Consider the following 21,105-nt stretch of genomic DNA (forward strand, 5'->3'; position numbering starts at 1 on the left):
ACTTAGTGGTGCAGTTACGACCACGCCTAAAACATCACGTAGTAAATTGTATGACGTGTTTGTCGAAAGAATATTCGTCGTTGGTGAAAAACAACCAACACAGTGATGTGTGTACATGTTAATGTACCAGATATAAAAAGAAAAGCACTTGCATCCGTTGCGCCTTTGTATTCGAGTCCCGGTACGATTCTACATCAAGTTGTGTCAATGAACTTCCCGTAATTTTAATCAAACTGTAACTATGCCAAATATGGGTGATGGTAAAATATTTCTATCTTTTGTTATCAATGGTTCTAACTTGAAGATTTCTATCTAATTCCAACTTTAAGCAGAGCTTGACAATGGGCAGAGGATACTTAAGACATTAGCTCTCTGATAGAAAGTATGAGGTGCACTGAAAGTAATGCCTCCGAATTTTGTATGTCAAAACTGTTGATGACTTGTAAATGAAATAAACGTCTTTAACATTCTATAGCTTTCCCTTTCTTCAAGTCTACATATTTACAGACCACTTCCGCTAGAGGTCCTCGAACTGTAGCATATAACAACGCAACTATGTCAGTGAGTGAGAAACAGCATGCTGGAATCGAGTTTCGAATTCTAGGAGTTCGCCTACACGTGGAGCACAGTCTTCTTCAGCGTGACAGCGACATCCCACACACGAGCTCTCAGGCATCTGCAGTCCGATGCCTTGATTTCACTGTCATCGATCATCCTCCACACACTCCGGTCTTGGACCCTCCCGATTTTCTTCTAAGCTTAAGGAACACCTTCGAGGACTGCACTTTGATGAAGCGGGGCTAGCAGAGATGCGGTTGATGCCTCTTCAGAAAAGTCAGCCCTACACTGATGGTACCACCAAACTGGTCTTCCGTTCAAAGAAATAACTTCGCGAGCAGGATGACTATAATGAGAAATAAATATGCATACATGAGGAATAAAGATGTAGAATGTTAATAACATTTGTTTTATTTAAAACGGTTTTGAGAGTTTTATTATAAAAAATTCGGACGCATTACCTTTCAGAAAAAACTGGTATTTTCGTAGTTTGTTGTAGCACAGTCCTTTGAGTGATTCTTCAAGTTTGTACCCTTTTATGTACCTATGCGGTTCGAAGTAAAGTATGGCAAACCTGGGTGGGAGACACCTAACTGGAATGAGATGTGACCACTTGCTATAACAAAGAAGAACGGTCTTGGGTGTCAGCATTAAATGGAGATTAGCGTGTACATGTGCAGTTTTAGTGTTGTATTTGTATTGCTGATGGAGGTGGGATAGGAGGCAAAGGGCTCGTACCTACTCAATGGAAAACCGTCACTGCGCCCACTCTCCTTGTTCGACGTATGGGTCTCCACTAAGACTATCGCAAGTCTTCGCTCGCATGATAAAATGCGAAAAGGGTTGGAGATAAACCCAGGAAACTAATACGAAGTATGCTGATGATGAATACCTCGACCATTCTTCTCTTTTCCTGCGAATACTGGCGATGATAATTTCTGAGATCTGAAAATGCCTCTTCGAATTAGAGCAACATCGAACCACTGTTCATTGGCATCTACGGGACTCACGAGATGTTTCGCCTCAATAGAAAGTTCCGAAACGAAAACTAGTTGACACTGTGGATTTCAGACACAAGGTAAGTTGTGTCTGCAGGGATATCCGAGATGAAAGTCGGCTGTTTACCAGATTCCCTCGTCGCTGAGGTCCGTCAATTTCACGACTGACTGCAAGAGCAATCGCCTTCCGCAACATTGGCCGCTCAATTATTTTCGGGCCGCGGACGCGCCCCACTCCGTTGGCCGGCGGCTTTCGCAACGGTCTCCACAGTGCGCCAAATATTATTTCTGGCGCGCGGCCCGGCGGGTGCGGCGCCTCGTGCAGACAGACCGCCCTAGGCCGCCGCCACTCAGCACGCCGCAGGCACCTAGGCCACGGACCCATTAGCCGTGTCCGGGTCGCGAGTCCATCACCTGATCAGCTTGTCTTCAGTCGCTACCTGCGATTTTCCGATCCTGCTGTATTCAACCTACTATGACAGTATTTATGTAAATACTGAGAGATTCCTGCAAATCAATCAAATCAATATGGAAGTGGCTTCTCGAAGTTTAATATACGGGGTGACGCGAAATTCGCGCACTCGGGCTTCGCAGCGCGACTCCTCACATGAAAACGATAAAGAAATGTCTCTCAAAAAATTTCCTCCGACGACTACATCCGGCAGAAAAAGGACATTAAAGAGTGGCATTCCGGCAACACTGTAACCACATGTATGCTGACTATCTGTGTCAGCAGTTCGCAGTCATGATATACAGCTGGTGCAGTGGATAGAGTTTTGGATTAGCATGCTGGGGGTCGCGTGTTCAAATGGCTCTAAACACTATGGGACTCAGGTCATCAGTCCCCTGTACTTGGAACTACTTAAACCTAACTAACCTAAGGACATCACACATATCTATGCCGGAGGCAGGATGCGGACCTGCGACTGTAGCGGCAGGGCGGCTCCGGGCTGAGAGCCTAGAACCGCTCGGCCGGCGTCACGGGTTCGATCCTGGTGTGGGGCGCATTTTTTTGTTTTTCTAAGTTCATTCTGACATTTCACACTGTAATATACATCGTTTCTTAGGTCACGTGCATCCTAAATTTACAACACTTCGTAGCGCTGAACAAAACAAATACGTAGTTAGTACAGAATAACTCCAAAAACAAAATCAATTTCGAGATGCTAAAGATGATAGTACAATACAATAACACAACACCTACTTGTCCTTTATGCTACATGGAGTATGGGCGCTCAGATGTCGCACATTAGCAACCAGTGACAATAATAATGTCCGGTATAATGACTGCATGGCCTTCACAATAGAATACGTTGTCCTAAGAGCAATAGACACTCAAAATGACCTCCCTGCACGTCCAGACATTGCGCAAACCGCTGGATCACACAGCACTGGACCTTTCGCAGCAAAGTCGCGTCCACAGTAATAATAGCAGCATTAACAGGCGCTACCAGTTCTTCCACATTCGTTGGCGGAATAGAGAACATTGCTCCTTCAGGTATCCCCACAGGAAGAAATCCAGGGGATTTAGGTCAGATGAACGCAGTGGACATACAACTGTACCTCCACGTCCGAGCTATTTCCAATGGAAATGTTCTATCCAAATACTGTCGCACTTTAATTCCACAGTGTGGAGGTACACCATCATGTTGGAACCATATCCTCTGCCTAACATGTAGTGGAACAGCTTCCAGAGAATCAGGCAGATAGTTTGTGAGGAATGTATGATGTCTTCGTGCAGTGAACCGATCAGGCAATATTTAGGGGCCAAACACCTGTCGCCAAACATTCTGGCCCAGACGTTGATAGCAAAGCGTACTAGATACCCACGGTCCCGGGTAACGTGCGAGTTTTTTTTTTTAATCTTTATTCTTCAATATATATGATACATAAACAACCCACCACCTTAAACAATTAGTGGGTCCTAATTGATACAGTTGAAGTGTTAATACTACAGCTTACTCTATGATTAGTTCTTCTGCTCACACTATGGGCACTTCTGTTATGTCTTGATTATGTTATTCTATTTCTACCTATGCTAATCTACTTCTACCTGCAGCGTTACAGGTGTGCCAGCGTTGAATAAACCTACGATGTTGGCCGTGTTCACCGAGCTAATCCCGGTGAACATTCCCGTGGCACCAAGCTGGCCGGTGTTGTTGATCGTTGCATTACTATACTAGTGTTGCTATCCTAGCTTATCCTACATCTAACCTAATTTAACCTAATGTCAAAATCGGTGAGTGTCTGAATCGGTAAGAAAGGCACACCCTCCCCCTAATCCCAGACGTGGCGTATTCCAGCCGTGAGGCGGCTGGCAAAGTCCACGTCTCGGTGGAACGGGACAAATGCACGGAGTCATTTCGGTAGCGATGAAGTCTTAATCGGTGTTCCTTAGAAATTCCTTTGTGACTTTAAGTGAGATCTCGTTTGCCAATTTGTTCAAAATTGACAAATGGTCCTACTGCCTGAGCAGGTGGTACGCGTCGTGGTTGGGTAACTGATGGCGTAATTGCGCTGCTACGTCGTCGAAGAGGTGGCACTCATACACCACGTCTTCTGGGGTGCCTGGTGTGGCCCCACAGTCACACGCTGGTGTAGCCCCTTTCCCGAACCGGCATAGGTATGCCGGGTAGGGTTCATGACCTGTGAGAAAGTGCAGCAGTCCTCTTGAAGGTGTGAAATATTTTAGTTGCAGTCGCTCCCTGATATTGGGCGTACTTCGTATGTTCTACGACCGGTTTCTTCATTATCCCACTGCTCTTGCCAGAGTTCTTCCCCCCAGCGTTTGATTTCCAGTTTGTTTCGCACGTGCATCCCCATTAGATCAATTATCTTATCCCTGTTTCCCTTTTTAACCCAGTACCACCTCGCTTGTTCCCTGATCTTTATATCGAGTGGACAGAGCCCCATTAGTACTGTTAGCGCTCCCCCTGGCGTTCTTCTGTATGCCCCTACTGATCTGAGAAGCATGTTTCGCTGCACTCTTCTTCCAGCCATGGCAGGCATGGCTCTCGTGAGTCTGTGGGCCCAGACCCCTGACCCATATCCCACGATTGATGCCAAAATGCTATTATGGTATAATTTTATTAGTTCTGGTGGCAGGTGGAATCGTTTATGTCCAATCACTATTAGATTGTTGAGTGTTTCTAATGTTGTGTAAGAGTGTCAATGTGTGATGCATAAGTCCACCTCTCATCGACGACTACTCCCAGGTATCGCGCCTCATGGCATCGAAGAACTGGTGAGCCATCTGGTCTTACGGTCGGATTCCTGACTAATTGTCCTTTCAGAAGTAAGTATGTAGACTTGGTTGGTGAGATCTTCATTTTGGCCGTGTGGCACCATGTACTCAAGATTGATATGGCCCTCTCAATTTTTGGCTCTAGTCTTCGCGGCTACGACCGTCAACCTGCAGGAGGAGGTCGTCTGCGTAGGCTATGCCCTCTAGCACATCATCGCTGTTCTGTAGGTTGTCCAAGAGGGGTTGCATGCTAATATCCCAGAAGAGTGACCCCAGGACAGATCCCTGTGGGCTCCCCTTGGTAATCTTTTTACTTATTCTCCCGCTAGGGGGCGATAGCCAGACCTCCCTATTCTCGCAATAGCTCCTAAGACAGCCATATAGTGACCCTGTGCACTCCTTCTCTCGCAAGCGGGAGAAGAGCGAGGGCCACCACAGGTTGTCAAAGGCGCCACTGATATCCACCATGATGCCGACCACGCATTTGTGCTGGGATGAGGCACAGACCTCCGCAGCCAGGGCGATGGCGTCAGACGCCGATCTCCCGGACCTGAAACCGAACTGTCTGTCGCTCATCCCGCACAACACGCGGTGTGCTGGCAGTCTGTCTGCCAGCAACCTCTCAAAAAGTTTCCCCAGTATGTCCAGTAAACAGATGGGCCTGTAAGACTTGGCTTCTTTGGGGTCTTTGTCTGGGCCCTTCTTAATTATTACTACAGTTGCCTTTTTCCATATTTCAGGGAATTTCCTGAGCCGCAAGCACTCGTTCTATAGCTTTGAGAGAGGTGCCACCAGCTGCGGGGCCGGAATTGTACCACCTCTGCAGTTATGCCGTTGGGGCCAGGAGCCCTGCCCCTTTTAAGGGCATTTATCTGAGCAGCTACTTCTTCTTCAGAGAACGGATATATCATACTGTTGTTCCGGTATTCATCTTGATCTTGTCTTCGCATCTGCTGTTGTGCCTTAGGGTCGTCATTCTCGGTATCGTCAGGCAGCAGGTCACGGAGGAGGACCTCAGCAGTTTCCTGCCAGGTTTCCGTCATCCTGTCCTGATCCCTGACGGTAGACAACACCATGGGTGACCTGATCTTTTCCCGTACTAACTTGTACGGTAAGCCCCATGGGTCTGTAGCTACTTGTGTTTGCACGTACATCTTCCAGCTCTGTAGCCTTACTGTCTTAAGCTCCTGTGGGAAGTGCTCCTTTGCCTCTCTGTATGCGTTACCTTTCCTCTCAGACGACATTCCGCTGGTAGTACCTCCTCGCCCTCCTTACAGACTGGCGCAACTGTCCTCGTTCGGTTGACCATGGTGACGGTGAGGCCGCTACGGCTCTCTTCCTGCTTGGTACGGCAGCTTTCACCGCCCTAACAACTGCTTTGCCAGTTCCTCGGCGTATCCTTCGACATTCTCGTCGCCTTCTGGCAATGTCGGTATTTCACACACCCTTGACAAGCGGTCCCAGTCAGCCCAATTGTATCCAGAATGAGATTTTCACTCTGCATCGGAGTGTGCGCTGATACGAAACTTCCTGGCAGATTAACTCAGGAGTTCGAGTCTCGGTCCAGCACATAGTTTCAATCTGCCAGGAAGTTTCAGTCCTATAGTAGTTTAACTGTGCCTCCCACCCCATGTTCCAGCGACACTCCCCGTCTCCCAATGAGAATGTAATGAAGTTATGATCTCTGGTTGTTACTTGATCCAGACCATCCAATTTGTTACTCTAGTGGAGAGGTTGGGCGTGACCAGTGTGACGTCGATGTTCGTGCCTTCGCCCCGACCTCCTGCGTAGGTGGGGGGATTCCCATCCTTGTTGGTGACCATTAGCTGTAACGCCATGATGGTCTTCTCGTCTTTTTCTCCCCGATCATCCAGTGTGCCGCTGAACCATAGGGGGAACTTTGCATTTATATCTGCTGTAATGACACATCGACGCCCCTGCAACGCCGTGGTTACTTGTGTGAGTTTATCTAAGAATTGATCTATTGCCCTGCCGTACTGGAAGTACATGTTGATGATGTACAGTACTTTGGCTGCTGATTGTAGTTCCACAACGTTGCAGTGGTCGTCGGAGAACTGGGTTTGCTCCTGCAAATGGGATTTGCCCGGCTTGGGCGTATGGTTACTGCAGACAGAGCACATCCAGACTCCTCTCCTCCACGACTCTGAGGAGTTCCTGCATGACAAATTTACTGTTGTGTGCATTAATCTGTCCTGCTTTTAAATGGTTCACGTGCAAAGTATGTTGTGATGTGTGACTCCGGCCAATTTTTGCCCCAGTCGTGGCCTAGTCTTCCGTTTGTAATGACAGATTGATTGTAGAGTTCGTTCAGGTTAAATTTCTCGTTTCTCCTTTAAAAGATTTTTTTGACTAGGTCACGCAGGGCTCCGAAGTCAATGGGGAGATTCTTGTCTTCAGCTGTATTGTATCTACAGCCTCCATTACCGACAAGGTGACGTCTCTGCCGTATTCATGACCAACACACACCACTTGTCTCAGGGCTGTGGTGAGGACCGCCGGCTCCTTCAGGCGCGCTAATTGTAATGCATGTTCTAGGTTGGGGCGTACCCTATTGGGATCTATACCCGAACCTTTTTGTGCTAAAGGGTTTGTAGAGGATTATGTACTATTTATCGTGTTGGTTTGTATTTTTTGTTTCTCTGGTGTTTCGGTTTGTTTTACCACAGGATGCCCTTTTGGTCGTTCTAGCTGTTCAAGCGACCTTGGTCCCCGGCTTGGGGGAGAGGGAGCACTTATCTGACCACAGGGGTCAGTTTGTACACCTGCGTCTCTCGTTTGTCCTTTTTTGGTCTGTGTTTTCGTACCTCTTTGCAAGAACTCCCTAAATCTGCTGGCACTTAGTGCACCCCTTACCCTTTTACTCGGGGACTTTCTCTTAGGCTTCATGTTACCTGATATGGACTCAGCCATAATCAGTCCTCGAGATAAGTCTTTGCTCTAGTAGGGCAGTTTCTTCCTGTGGCATTGTAGTTTCTTTTCCTCTTCTTGTGCAAGGGATACATATCCCTGTTTTGCCACAAGTTTTCCCGGTGTGATCTTCGGCGCTGCACCTGGACCAAGCCGGCTTTCGCTCACAGTGTCTGTATACATGGTCGAGGTCTCCACAGTTGTGACACCGGGGAGCTACGTTAATCGAGTGAAACCCATGTATAATCTGCCCATAGTGTTGAGCTTACGCCACATACTCCCAGAAACTTCGGCTACATGATGCACAACATCACACTCTCGGGGTCCGGTTCTAAAGCGCAGTTTGAATTCTTTCTTAAAGTTTTCCAAAATCATATCCTTAAAATTTTTATTGATTTATTGTCTCATAAATGTCATTTTCGTTTATTGCAGTGGGCACATCATACAAGATCACTAAGGGATTCCGCTTTTTGGGCGGTTAACACTTAACGACCTTTTTATGTTTTTCATGATTGAGTATCTGGTCTCTATCTTCTTCAGTGGCAACGTCTACTATTACAACGTTTTTCGTTGCCTTTACCTTGTTTACTTTTATCTTGTCTGCTGCAGGGTTTACAATAGTTGTGAAGATTTTTTGTACTTTTTTGATGTCATGACCTGGCAGGGGTCTTACGAAGACTGCTGTGTCAGGTCTTTTTGACACCTTTGCAATTGTCTCTTTGGTTGTCTGCGTTTTCGTGGCAGCTTGCGCGATCACACCTGCCCATGGTTTGGTGGACTGTTTTCACAGTCGTTCATTCTCTTTTTCCAGTTCTTCTAACAACCCCTCGAGCTTCGCATTAGCGATTACCCAGGCATTGACTTCTTTTTTGATGGAAAGTACTGCTGTGTTACTAATGTTTCCGTTTTTGACACTAGAATCTAGTAGTTGGTTAATTCTAGTATGGCATTCGGTCACATTTTCTACGTTCTGCACTAGGCTCTCTTCAGGGGTGGGAACAGTAAGTACCGAACACCTCGGAAGAACACTCGAATCACTGGTCTCTTGGTCAGCCACGATTGATTTGACGAGTGGAAACAGGTTGGGAGCCCATCTCTTGTCCCGGACTGGCCTCGCCCCAAGGCCAAGGGCACTCTCGAACTGCTGGGTTCAGCGCGCCGTTGCCAGCGCACTGCCCCCCCATCGGTGGCCCCGTCGTCAACGATTTCACCCGACGCTCCTCGGCAAGTGCACCCCGCACTCCGAAGAGGTGGATGCACCTCTCGTCCTTCGCCGCTTACTAGACCGAGCTTCGCCCTCTCAGTCAAGGACGCACTGCTACTCTGCTGGTGGGCCTGTCACCCAGTCGTTCAGCTGTCTGGACCCATCTAACCTGTCCCAGACGGTGTCACCACCTCTTGGGTTTGGTAGAACATGCCCCGGTTACCCAGGGGCGCAACAAAGCACCGTTGCCGACTCGCGCCACGGTCCCACGCCGACAAACGAGGTCGCCGCCATGCAGAGCACCCACTGGTCTGCGCCCTGCGAACAGAAAGGGACTGATGTTCGGTTCCTCGACAGAGCTCCCCCAGTGCCACGCACCCTTCGCTTTCGCATTGGGTTGGGCCGCATCTCTCGATATTGTCACAAGGCAGAATGCCGAGCTTAACGTCTGGCACTACGGGAAGGCGGAAAGAGCCACTTGGAAAGGAGAGGCTTTTTCAGACGCATCACTTCCCCATGTGAGGACTTCCGCGGCATGCCCGACTAGAAGCGATACGCCCTAGTGCGAGCCTCCGTTCCTTACGGCGCACCGGCAACGGGCAGGGCCGCACCGAACGCGCCGTCAAGCGACCGACCTCACGCCAGACGTGTGGGTTAACCTCACATCATTGGTGGGCATTATGCTTGTTGAAGTCACCCTCATGCGTTAATGCTGCTTCATCCGACCACATTACAGCGTTCGCGAAGTCATCGTTGGCTTCCTTTTGTTGGAACCATTCACACAATTGCATCTGCTGATGGCATCAGCAGGATGCAGGTGTTCTCGTGCAGCACGTTAACGACCGTGCGTTGCGAGACACACTGCTGCCTTGCTACGCTACGGGCACTTCACTGAAGTTCTTGGTATGTGACCTCCAGGAAAGCTTCCTAAGTAGCTGGAGTACGCGAGTCCGTGGACGAACTCTCGTCACGCTCTGGTGGAAGAAGAACCCAACTTCCGAAGGCGCAGCTCCAAGCGTCGAAACAATTTTTTATCTGGATGGCGTCGAGGAGGACACCTAGCAGTATGTTCATGAGCGGTAACACCATCCCGGTTATCAGATACTCCAACGACCATACGCACATCCACATATTCATCGTTTGTGTATGCCACACGTCTGACACAGCGGCTTAGAGGTTTACAGTGAGAAAATTCGATACGTGTACCCATGTACCATTGGAGTCTATCAAGGGCGCTCTACTCCACTCTCAACTATCCCCTGTCTGGTGGACAGCGCATACAGTATAAACACGCCTTCAGTCCTCCATGCTGTTCCACCTAACGCCGACAGGTATTGTTGTGCATTATTCATTCCGACTCCGCTAATTCTGAAATGTTCGGTTTCGGATTACACTGTTTCCCTAACGGTAATAGATGGGATGTCTCCACAATCCCACCGATAAAATAATAATAATAATAATAATGCATTGAGATACCTACTAAACAGCATCCGGATACCAGGGTCAATTTGAAAGGCATAATTAGTGGGACCATGGTGATAACACACCCAAATAGTAACCAAGTTTGGACATTATTTGCAAGGCACGTTGCCAGTCCTACTGGTAACGTAAGGCCGTGACGAAATTTATGGACCTGAACGACGCAATAATAGTTGGTACTAATCTATGGGCCCATTGGAGGATGGTACAAAGAAAACCGGTTTCGCATCTAGTAGATGATGAGGTATGAATAAATTCACGTCCACGACGTGGAAAGGGCTTCTTTCAAAGCTGACCAATCTTCCATTCCTACGATTGTAGTGTGTAAGTGTGTTTTCTAGAGGACCCACTGCAATTTCTGTGGACGATTAAGATGCCTGGTGTATATTTACCAAATAAAAAACATATGCCTCAACCCAGAATCGAACCACCGACCTCCTGTCTGCTAATCCAAAATCTGTTTTCATTGTGATGTGTGCTGATAGAGGTTGTAACCATAATTGCGGTTAGAGTGTTGCCAGATTGCCACTCGTTAACGTCCTTTTTCTGCCACGTGTACTCGCCAGACGAAATTTTGTGACAGAAATTTTTTTATCTATAGCATGTGAGGAGTCTCGCTGTGAACCGCCTAGTGCTTCAATTTCGCTTCACCCTGTATAGTGAAGAGAGGAGAAGTTGAAACCAAAAAGGTTTTTAGTTTTTATTATTAAATTTTTGTTTTGCTTTCAATTGGATAAATTTGAATTTGATATTGAGAGATTACATGCTTTTACACTTAGGAATCACAAATAAAATGTTCGACTCAACCATAAGAATGGCTACAATAAAAATAGATAAAAGGTTCGCACGTATTTACCTTACCCCACAAATGAGGCCCATTGCAAAATAGCAAGTTTCCTGAAAATAGCCAACTCAGTTTCAAATGTCTGATGAGGCAGAAGTGTCGTGACTGTACTCGCAGCTGGCACACACGTAGAATAACCACTATTCGCATATGACGAATGAGACTATAATTTGCATTTAATACACTACGCATTCCTATCCCTTTCTAGAAACCCCTACATATTGAACAACAACTCCCTTCTTCTTCTTCTACTTCGTAGGGGTAAAGATGTTGAAACTGAAATTTTCTTTTGCTGCTACCTGTTGCTTCCTTCTTTTCCTTCTTCCGCTTACTTTCTTCAGTGCGTTATTATCATTCGTCTCCCTTCTTTCTCTTTCTAGAGCCCGTTTTTCAGGTATGTCTGTTCAGACAACACACTTCCTCTTCTTTCTTCCACTGTTGCTCTCTTTCGTTGGTCTAGCTTTAGAGAAAGGGCAAACGTCCCAAGCCGAAAACTGTTCCTCTGACGAAGTTCCTGATACGTCATTACCAGTATTCGCCACATCCTCAGAATTAGCCAGAGGATCTGAAAGCTTTGTGTAACAGGCCATTCAGTCATAAAATATGAAGAAAAATAGCTTTTTTTAAATTTTTCACGGGAGAATGGGAATATTCCTGCTGTTGAGAAAGCTGAAGTGATGATTGCTGGTGTGAAAGTAGTGAGAAGTTCTTTGTTTATAATGTTAGTCTTTTTCCTGGGATTTGCTTTCAGCGAGGAATGGAATCGATTCCCCATTGCTGCACTTCTTAAGAGGGCTGTAAACGCTTATATTCAGAAGCTGTTATCTGTGAGAACAATAGGGAGGAAGTGATAGAAGCACTAGACCATTGTTCTTACATATACACTCCTGGAAATTGAAATAAGAACACCGTGAATTCATTGTCCCAGGAAGGGGAAACTTTATTGACACATTCCTGGGGTCAGATACATCACGTGATCACACTGACAGAACCACAGGCACATAGACACAGGCAACAGAGCATGCACAATGTCGGCACTAGTACAGTGTATATCCACCTTTCGCAGCAATGCAGGCTGCTATTCTCCCATGGAGACGATCGTAGAGATGCTGGATGTAGTCATGTGGAACGGCTTGCCATGCCATTTCCACCTGACGCCTCAGTTGGACCAGCGTTCGTGCTGGACGTGCAGACTGCATGAGACGACGCTTCATCCAGTCCCAAACATGCTCAATGGGGGACAGATCCGGAGATCTTGCTGGCCAGGGTAGTTGACTTACACCTTCTAGAGCACGTTGGGTGGCACGGGATACATGCGGCCGTGCATTGTCCTGTTGGAACAGCAAGTTCCCTTGCCAGTCTAGGAATGGTAGAACGATGGGTTCGATGACAGTTTGGATGTACCGTGCACTATTCAGTGTCCCCTCGGCGATCACCAGTGGTGTACGGCCAGTGTAGGAGATCGCTCCCCACACCATGATGCCGGGTGTTGGCCCTGTGTGCCTTGGTCGTATGCAGTCCTGATTGTGGCGCTCACCTGCACGGCGCCAAACACGCATACGACCATCATTGGCACCAAGGCAGAAGTGACTCTCATCGCTGAAGACGACACGTCTCCATTCGTCCCTCCATTCACGCCTGTCGCGACACCACCGGAGGCGTGCTGCACGAAGTTGGGGCGTGAGCGGAAGACGGCCTAACGGTGTGCGGGACCGTAGCCCAGCTTCATGGAGACGGTTGCGAATGGTCCTCGCCGATACCCCAGGAGCAACAATGTCCCTAATTTGCTGGGAAGTGGCGGTGCGGTCCCCTACGGCACTGCGTAGGATCCTACGGTCTTGGCGTGCATCCGTGCGTCGCTGCGGTCCGGTCCCAGGTCGACGGGCACGTGCACCTTCCGCCGACCACTGGCGACAACATCGATGTACTGTGGAGCAATTCGGCGGTACGTCCACCCGGCCTCCCGCATGCCCACTATATGCCCTTGTTCAAAGTCCGTCTACTGCACATACGGTTCACGTCCACGCTGTCGCGGCATGCTACCAGTGTTAAAGACTGCGATGGAGCTCCGTATGCCACGGCAAACTGGCTGTCACTGACGGCGGCGGTGCACAAATGCTGCGCAGCTAGCGCCATTCGACGGCCAACACCGCGGTTCCTCGTGTGTCCACTGTGCCGTGCGTGTGATCATTGCTTGTACAGCCCTCTCGCAGTGTCCGGAGCAAGTATGGTGGGTCTGACACACCGGTGTCAATGTGTTCCTTTTTCCATTTCCAGGAGTGTATAAAGAGCTTGTATGCTGAGATGTGATGAACAGTCTTCCAGCAGTAGTAGGACAGGATGCTGTACTGCCGGTCTGCTTAGAATAATAAAATGATCGAAAAATCATTAAAAAAATAGCCCCACTGTCCATCCAGAACGTGTGGCAGTACCGATACATTCAGTTGCCTTATCACAGACAAAATTATCTTTAAAATTTTTCACTGCAAATGTTATCATGCTATCATGATTTCAGTGATGGCCCCTGAGCACATGTATCAGCTGCTAATGTTACCATTTCTCTCCATTCTACAGAGCTCACAATTCCAGCTTGCTTCACACCTTTCTGCGGAACTACACCGTTTGGCTTCATCACTGTAGTTACACCTGTTTCACCGAAGTTTCACTTTCTGGAAAGGGGAAAATGCTCACGAGCATAAACATCTCCTAAATTAGTAAAATTCCCTAATATATGTTATTAAAAGCTGTGGTCATTCCTCCCTGACTTGTGCTATCCTGCTGACTCTCCAAATATCCAGGAATCCCGTCGGTGCCAGCTATTACCTTTTGTTGCCAAGATGATAGGATTTTCGAATTAAAGTATTTTGCACAAAGATGCCCCATGTTTCTTAGTTCCTTTTTGGTCACCCCAAATATAATTCCACAGGAACTAAGAGTATAATCCATGAGTACTACTTTCTGACGGTTTGAAAGTATTTTCCTTTGTTTGGATTACCCGCAAGTAAGTTCTCTATAGGTTTCCTTTTTATAAATCGAGAAAAGATATTATTACAAATGTTAAATTCTTTAGAAATTTTACTAATAGAAGAATCTACATTTTTCCAGAACAAAACTGGGTGGTCTCTGCATCACAATTAAGGATATCAAACTTTTCTTCTGTTTTGCGTTTGCAATGATGCATTTTTCCAGGCAGCAGTGGCCGAGACACAAGATGAGACTGGGAAGTACCTGCTTTCGTGACACTTTCAGAATATCTAACACGGAGCGAATTGTATAGTCTCATCTACACGCTTTGTTAGTTTAATTTCTTGAGTATCCATGTGTTAATTTAATATTTAATAGACACCATTCTCTTGTTTTCGTTTGTGTCGAAAACTAAACCGATTTTGAGACCTGTTAAAACTACCTAATCTGGAGCGAATTATCTAGTCTCACCTGAGTGCTTTGGGAGTAGTTCAGTATTTGAATCTCTGTGTGTTAATCTAATTTATCAGACACAATTCTTGCGTTTTCGTCAGTATCTACAGTAGAGTCCCGCAGTGCATGTCGACAGTCCTTTGTTTGACTGTGTAGCGAAGTTCACCACGCCTTTTTATGGACAGGGGCTGTGACTGCTGCGTGTGGATGTGGGCCCATTTGGAGACACTTCGCTCTCAGCTCCAGGCTGTGATGGCTTCACTTAAACAATTTGAAACTGTAGTGGCTGGGCATCACTGTTGTGGGCCAGCTGTGGGGATACAACGGACGTCCAGCACGTCTGAGTCTGCCGATCGGTTTGCACAGGTGGACAGCCCAGTTGCTGCCCACACTGAGGTTGACTACTCATCTGCGGTCGAGTGGGAGGTAGCCTTGAGGCGTGACAGCTGCCAAAAGGCTTTCCAGGAGGCCGTGTATAAGGCCTCTCGCTTAGTCTGACAAGCAGGTTCCAGGTACTGTCTGTGGCTGACACTGTCCCTCAGTCAGATGCAGTCATTTGTCCTGTTTCAGAAAAAACTTCTCTTTTGCCTTACATACAGAATAAGAAGACATGATCTGCAAAATTTAATTTTAAATAAGTTTTCGAGTTGCTTAATACACACTTGATATATACAACGTAAATCGAATACAGGGAAATATCTAAAATTATACAGAGATAAGTGTGACAAACGACTTCCAGAGAAATGAGTTAGTAGAAAACGTTCTTATTTGCTTTTATATAACCTGTACGCAGTCATATCGTTAAATTTCTCTGAATTTTAAGAACGTTCTTACAGCCACAAGCGAAACTATCCATTATGGTGAACGAACACTTAATATATATGGTATTCCAGCAATTATTGTAAAATGTACGTTTTCCGAACTATATTTTGCTTCTGTAGTGCCTGGGCATCACTGTTGTGGGCCAGCCGTGGGGATACAACGGACGTCCAGCACGTCTGAGTCTGCCGATCGGTTTGCACAGGTGGACAGCCCGTTTGCTGCCCACACTGAGGTTGACCACTCATCTGCGGTCGAGTGGGAGGTAGCCTTGAGGCGTGACAGCTGCCAGAAGGCTTTCCAGGAGGCCGTTTTATCTGAAACAGGACAAACGACTGCATCTGACTGAGGGACAGTGTCAGCCACAGACAGTACCTGGAACCTGTTTGTCAGACTAAGCGAGAGGGCTTATACATGGCCTCCTGGAAAGCCTTTTGGCAGCTGTCACGCCTCAAGGCTACCTCCTACTCGACCGCAGATGAGTGGTCAACCTCAGTGTGGGCAGCAACTAGGCTGTCCACCTGTGCAAACCGATTGGCAGACTCAGACGTGCTGGACGTCCGTTGTATCCCCACGGCTGGCCCACAACAGTGATGCCCAGCAACTACAGTTTCAAATTGTTTAAGTGAAGCCATCACAGCCTGGAGCTGAGAGCGAAGTGTCTCCAAATGGGCCCACATCCACACACAGCAGTCACAGCCCCTGTCCATAAAAAGGCGTGGTGAACTTCGCTACACAGTCAAACAAAGGACTGTCGACATGCACTGCAGGACTCTACTGTAGACACTGATGAAAACGAAAGAACTGTGTCTGATAAATTAGATTAACACACAGAGATTCAAATACTGAACTACTCCCAAAGCACTCAGGTGAGACTAGATAATTCGCTCCAGATTAGGTAGTTTTAACAGATCTCAAAATCGGTTTAGTTTTCGACACAAACGAAAACAAGAGAATGGTGTCTATTAAATATTAAATTAACACATGGATACTCAAGAAATTAAACTAACTAAACATTAACGGATGAAGTTTATTCCTTAGTAATTAGACACGTTTTCAGTATATGTCTTATTGCATTGCTCTTTCTTTTGACTTCTGAAAACATGGCCGAGTGTTGGACAGTTTGCTTTGCTGTGGGCGCGGTGTTGTCCCTCTTTGGTATTCTGTCTCTCTGGGTGTAGATGAACGAACTGTGAAAACATGTTTATCAACGACAACAGCAATGGTTAAATTAGTGATCGAAAACACTTTGCATAAATTCAGTACATTTACCTGTATTCCTGTGTGTGGTACCGGTTTATAGTGCGTGGAATATAGGCGGAAGTTATCTGAGGTTGTGAACGTGTGATATAATCGTTGATAACAGGTGTTTTGGAATAATAGTAGCACAGCTGATAGCTGGCCGCCAGTGATCATAGTACATGATTGACTAAGTATGGCCACAGTTAAGAGTCACCACCATGGATGGTATCGATGTTTTTCAACGAAAATATGGACTTAACTGATTGCGTCAGTTTCAGTCAACAAATGTTCAGAATACCCAATCACAGAATCTTTGCTCTAGTGCGACAGGCTCTTTACAGTACTTAATGACGTAAACGATGCATTTCACGTCTAATTACTACGGAATAATGTCTAACTGTTAATGTTTAGTTGCTACAGCCACAAGCGAAATTATCCATTAAGAGGCTCGAGCACTTAATACACATCGTCTTTCAGCCAGCAATTATTGTAACACATACATACCCCGAACGACCTTCCGCTTGACATACAGAATAATGAGACATGGTGTGGAAGATTCAGTATTAAATTGCGCTTTGTGTTTTTTAATATACGCTTCACATCTCTCCAGCGATTGATGCGAAGTAAAATTGCAGAAAATCAGAAACAAAGGTCTACGGCAAAAAAATTGTTTCTGCCATCCTTATGCAGTTTGCATACGTGCATGTTGCATTATTTGCTGGGGCTCTGCTTTTAGTTATTGCGGTCATTCTGTTTCTATGACACTATATTTCACGCGCTCCAGGCATCGTTCATCTTATTATAGGTACGTAGAACGAAGACACATATATTAAATATAATATACTTATAAACTTTTACATCTTCCTTCATATTTGTGTAATAATAATCCATTATTTTCCATTCTCCGAAAGGCACAGATATTTTTCAAGCTCCCAAATAATTGTTTAATGGATCTCCTTGTTTAGCTACTAAATAATATTATCCATTAAACTATTGTATGACAGAGTAAATACCATTAGAAAACAAGTTATCGTATGTAGAATACACGTTTATAAAAATTCCTTAACATTAAAACTATCCCATATACCAATACTGCTACTTCGCCTTACACATTGGCTGCCGGATCCCGAGAGATCATTACGATCAGGCCGAGCTTCTGGCTGGAGCCTTCTAAATGCCCCACTCGGTGCAACGTCGAAGTGACTGTTCAACTCAGACAGCCTCGCCTATGTTGACAGACAGTGGACAGCATGTAACGCACAATAGTCGTTAGCCAATAAAACCCTCTTGTCCTATTATTCAGGGGGTTCGGAAATCACCTAGGACATGTATATGGGAGTGTGTAGGCAATACTTTGGAGAGGAACCCACGTTCAGAAAAATTCAATTTCCGTGCTACAGCCATCTGAAAACATGTTAGTAACTCGACTAATTTCACAAGTAATTAATTAGGCGTTACTCAGAGTATCACTTGTTGTACAATTCTACCAATTAATAACCAAATATACTGCATTGACGGGTTCTCTCCAACGTGATGCAGTATGGGCTCTTTCAGTTCGGGTGTGCGGCGTCTCCTTGGACCACCTCAATCACGCCTGCTGACGGCGAAGGAACTGTATCACGCAGCCGTTGTGTAAATGTTCTGAGGAAAACGGTTTGCGATGGAGACAGACGTTGTGGAGAACAATCTTGATAAAGGCGACGAGCAGCTGTTTCACTACCGTGAGCTTCACCGTTCAGAAGAACGATATCGGTGCACTCTGCAAACTTTTACTCCACCATTTAGCTTTAACACTCACAGACACGTGAATGAAGCTCGAACAAGGTCAGAGAGGTATGTAAGAATTCAAATGACATCAGCCGATCCGAGATAGCCACCCCATCACCATGACTATCCTATTGTATACCTACCTAGTAAATACTCTCCTGGAAATTGAAATAAGAACACCGTGAATTCATTGTCCCAGGAAGGGGAAACTTTATTGACACATTCCTGGGGTCAGATACATCACATGATCACACTGACAGAACCACAGGCACATAGACACAGGCAACAGAGCATGCACAATGTCGGCACTAGTACAGTGTATATCCACCTTTCGCAGCAATGCAGGCTGCTATTATCCCATGGAGACATTCGTAGAGATGCTGGATGTAGTCATGTGGAACGGCTTGCCATGCCATTTCCACCTGGCGCCTCAGTTGGACCAGCGTTCGTGCTGGACGTGCAGACCGCGTGAGACGACGCTTCATCCAGTCCCAAACATGCTCAATGGGGGACAGATCCGGAGATCTTGCTGGCCAGGGTAGTTGACTTACACCTTCTAGAGCACATTGGGTGGCACGGGATACATGCGGACGTGCATTGTCCTGTTGGAACAGCAAGTTCCCTTGCCGGTCTAGGAATGGTAGAACAGTGGGTTCGATGACGGTTTGGATGTACCGTGCACTATTCAGTGTCCCCTCGACGATCACCAGTGGTGTACGGCCAGTGTAGGAGATCGCTCCCCACACCATGATGCCGGGTGTTGGCCCTGTGTGCCTCGGTCGTATGCAGTCCTGATTGTGGCACTCACCTGCACGGTGCCAAACACGCATACAACCATCATTGGCACCAAGGCAGAAGCGACTCTCATCGCTGAAGACGACACGTCTCCATTCGTCTCTCCATTCACGCCTGTCGCGACGCCACTGGAGGCAGGCTGCACGATGTTGGGGCGTGAGCGGAAGACGGCCTAACGGTGTGCGGGACCGTAGCCCAGCTTCATGGAGACGGTTGCGAATGGTCCTCGCCGATACCCCAGGAGCAACAGTGTCCCTAATTTGCTGGGAAGTGGCGGTGCGGTCCCCTACGGCACTGCGTAGGATCCTACGGTCTTGGCGTGCATCCGTGCGTCGCTGCGGTCCGGTCCCAGGTCGACGGGCACGTGCACCTTCCGCCGACCACTGGCGACAATATCGATGTACTGTGGAGACCTCACGCCCCACGTGTTGAGCAATTCGGCGGTACGTCCACCCGGCCTCCCGCATGCCCACTATACGCCCTCGCTCAAAGTCCGTCAACTGCACATACGGTTCACGTCCACGCTGTCGCGGCATGCTACCAGTGTTAAAGACTGCGATGGAGCTCCGTATGCCACGGCAAACTGGCTGACACTGACGGCGGCGGTGCACAAATGCTGCGCAGCTAGCGCCATTCGACGGTCAACACCGCGGTTCTTGGTGTGTCCGCTGTGCCGTGCGTGTGATCATTGCTTGTACAGCCCTCTCGCAGTGTCCGGAGCAAGTATGGTGGGTTCCGACACACCGGTGTCAATGTGTTCTTTTTTCCATTTCCAGGAGTGTATGTTTTCAAACGGGTGTAGCACGGAAACGGTACGTTTCCGGAAATGGGTTCCTACTCAAAATATTGTGTACTTACTCCCGAGTAACCCTTATTTATCTCTATACATAGAGGAGCTTTTTCCAGTAACTGGTATTGATACTAATCATAGCCAAACCGCTTTCCCTAGTTTCTGCTGTACTTTTTAACATTCGTACAGATACTTTCTAATGATTAGGATACAGGACGCAACACTTCTACTGAATTTGGATGGGGTACACCACTTGCTACATATGGGCCTGCAAAATCCACGTAAAACGTCTTGATCGTTTCCTTAATTCCTTAATACTGGATGATTTCTCTTCACTTTTCATTCAACTTGTGAGTTTCGAAAACACTTTCTTTTGCTTCGAAATCGATGTTTATCACTCTTCTCGCACAGCCTTGTAAGTTACTTTTATCACGTCTGTGACATTATACACCGATAAAGTGATCTGGTACCATCATGTCAATAATTCTCATTTCTTTCCCTTTATACCTCATTTTCCCTGCTATTCGTTTTTTTATACTACCGGTATCTACGACCTCAGACCTCAGCACTGGGAAACTGGTACACCCCATTTACCCATTATTTGATGGTAAGATCCTCCTTTTATCATGGCACATAACTTGCTACCGATCCCAATGGTTGCTACTGTCTCAATACTACCAACTTCAAGCCACACCCTCAATCATAAATTCTCTTTACTCTTTTTTCCTGTTATCCACATTTTCTGTAAAGTTATTATTACAGCATCCATAATTGTGAAATACTGAACTGCCACCAAGGTTCCCTTTGTCACAATCGTCAATTTGTCTACTATGATGAAAATGCAAGTTCTCGTCAGTGTTATTGTAACTTTTGGTGTTGACTGAAACTGAGCATCTGAACCCAACTTACTGTTTTCATCAGAGACTATATTATTACGTTCTTCAATCTCGTCTCTGACTGCAGTTTGCAAGGTATTAACAGCATTTTTACTACGTTTCATCTAAAAGAATTCACTCGTAT

The sequence above is a fragment of the Schistocerca americana genome, chromosome 3 (assembly GCF_021461395.2).
Source record: "Schistocerca americana isolate TAMUIC-IGC-003095 chromosome 3, iqSchAmer2.1, whole genome shotgun sequence".
NCBI lineage: Eukaryota > Metazoa > Arthropoda > Insecta > Orthoptera > Acrididae > Schistocerca > Schistocerca americana.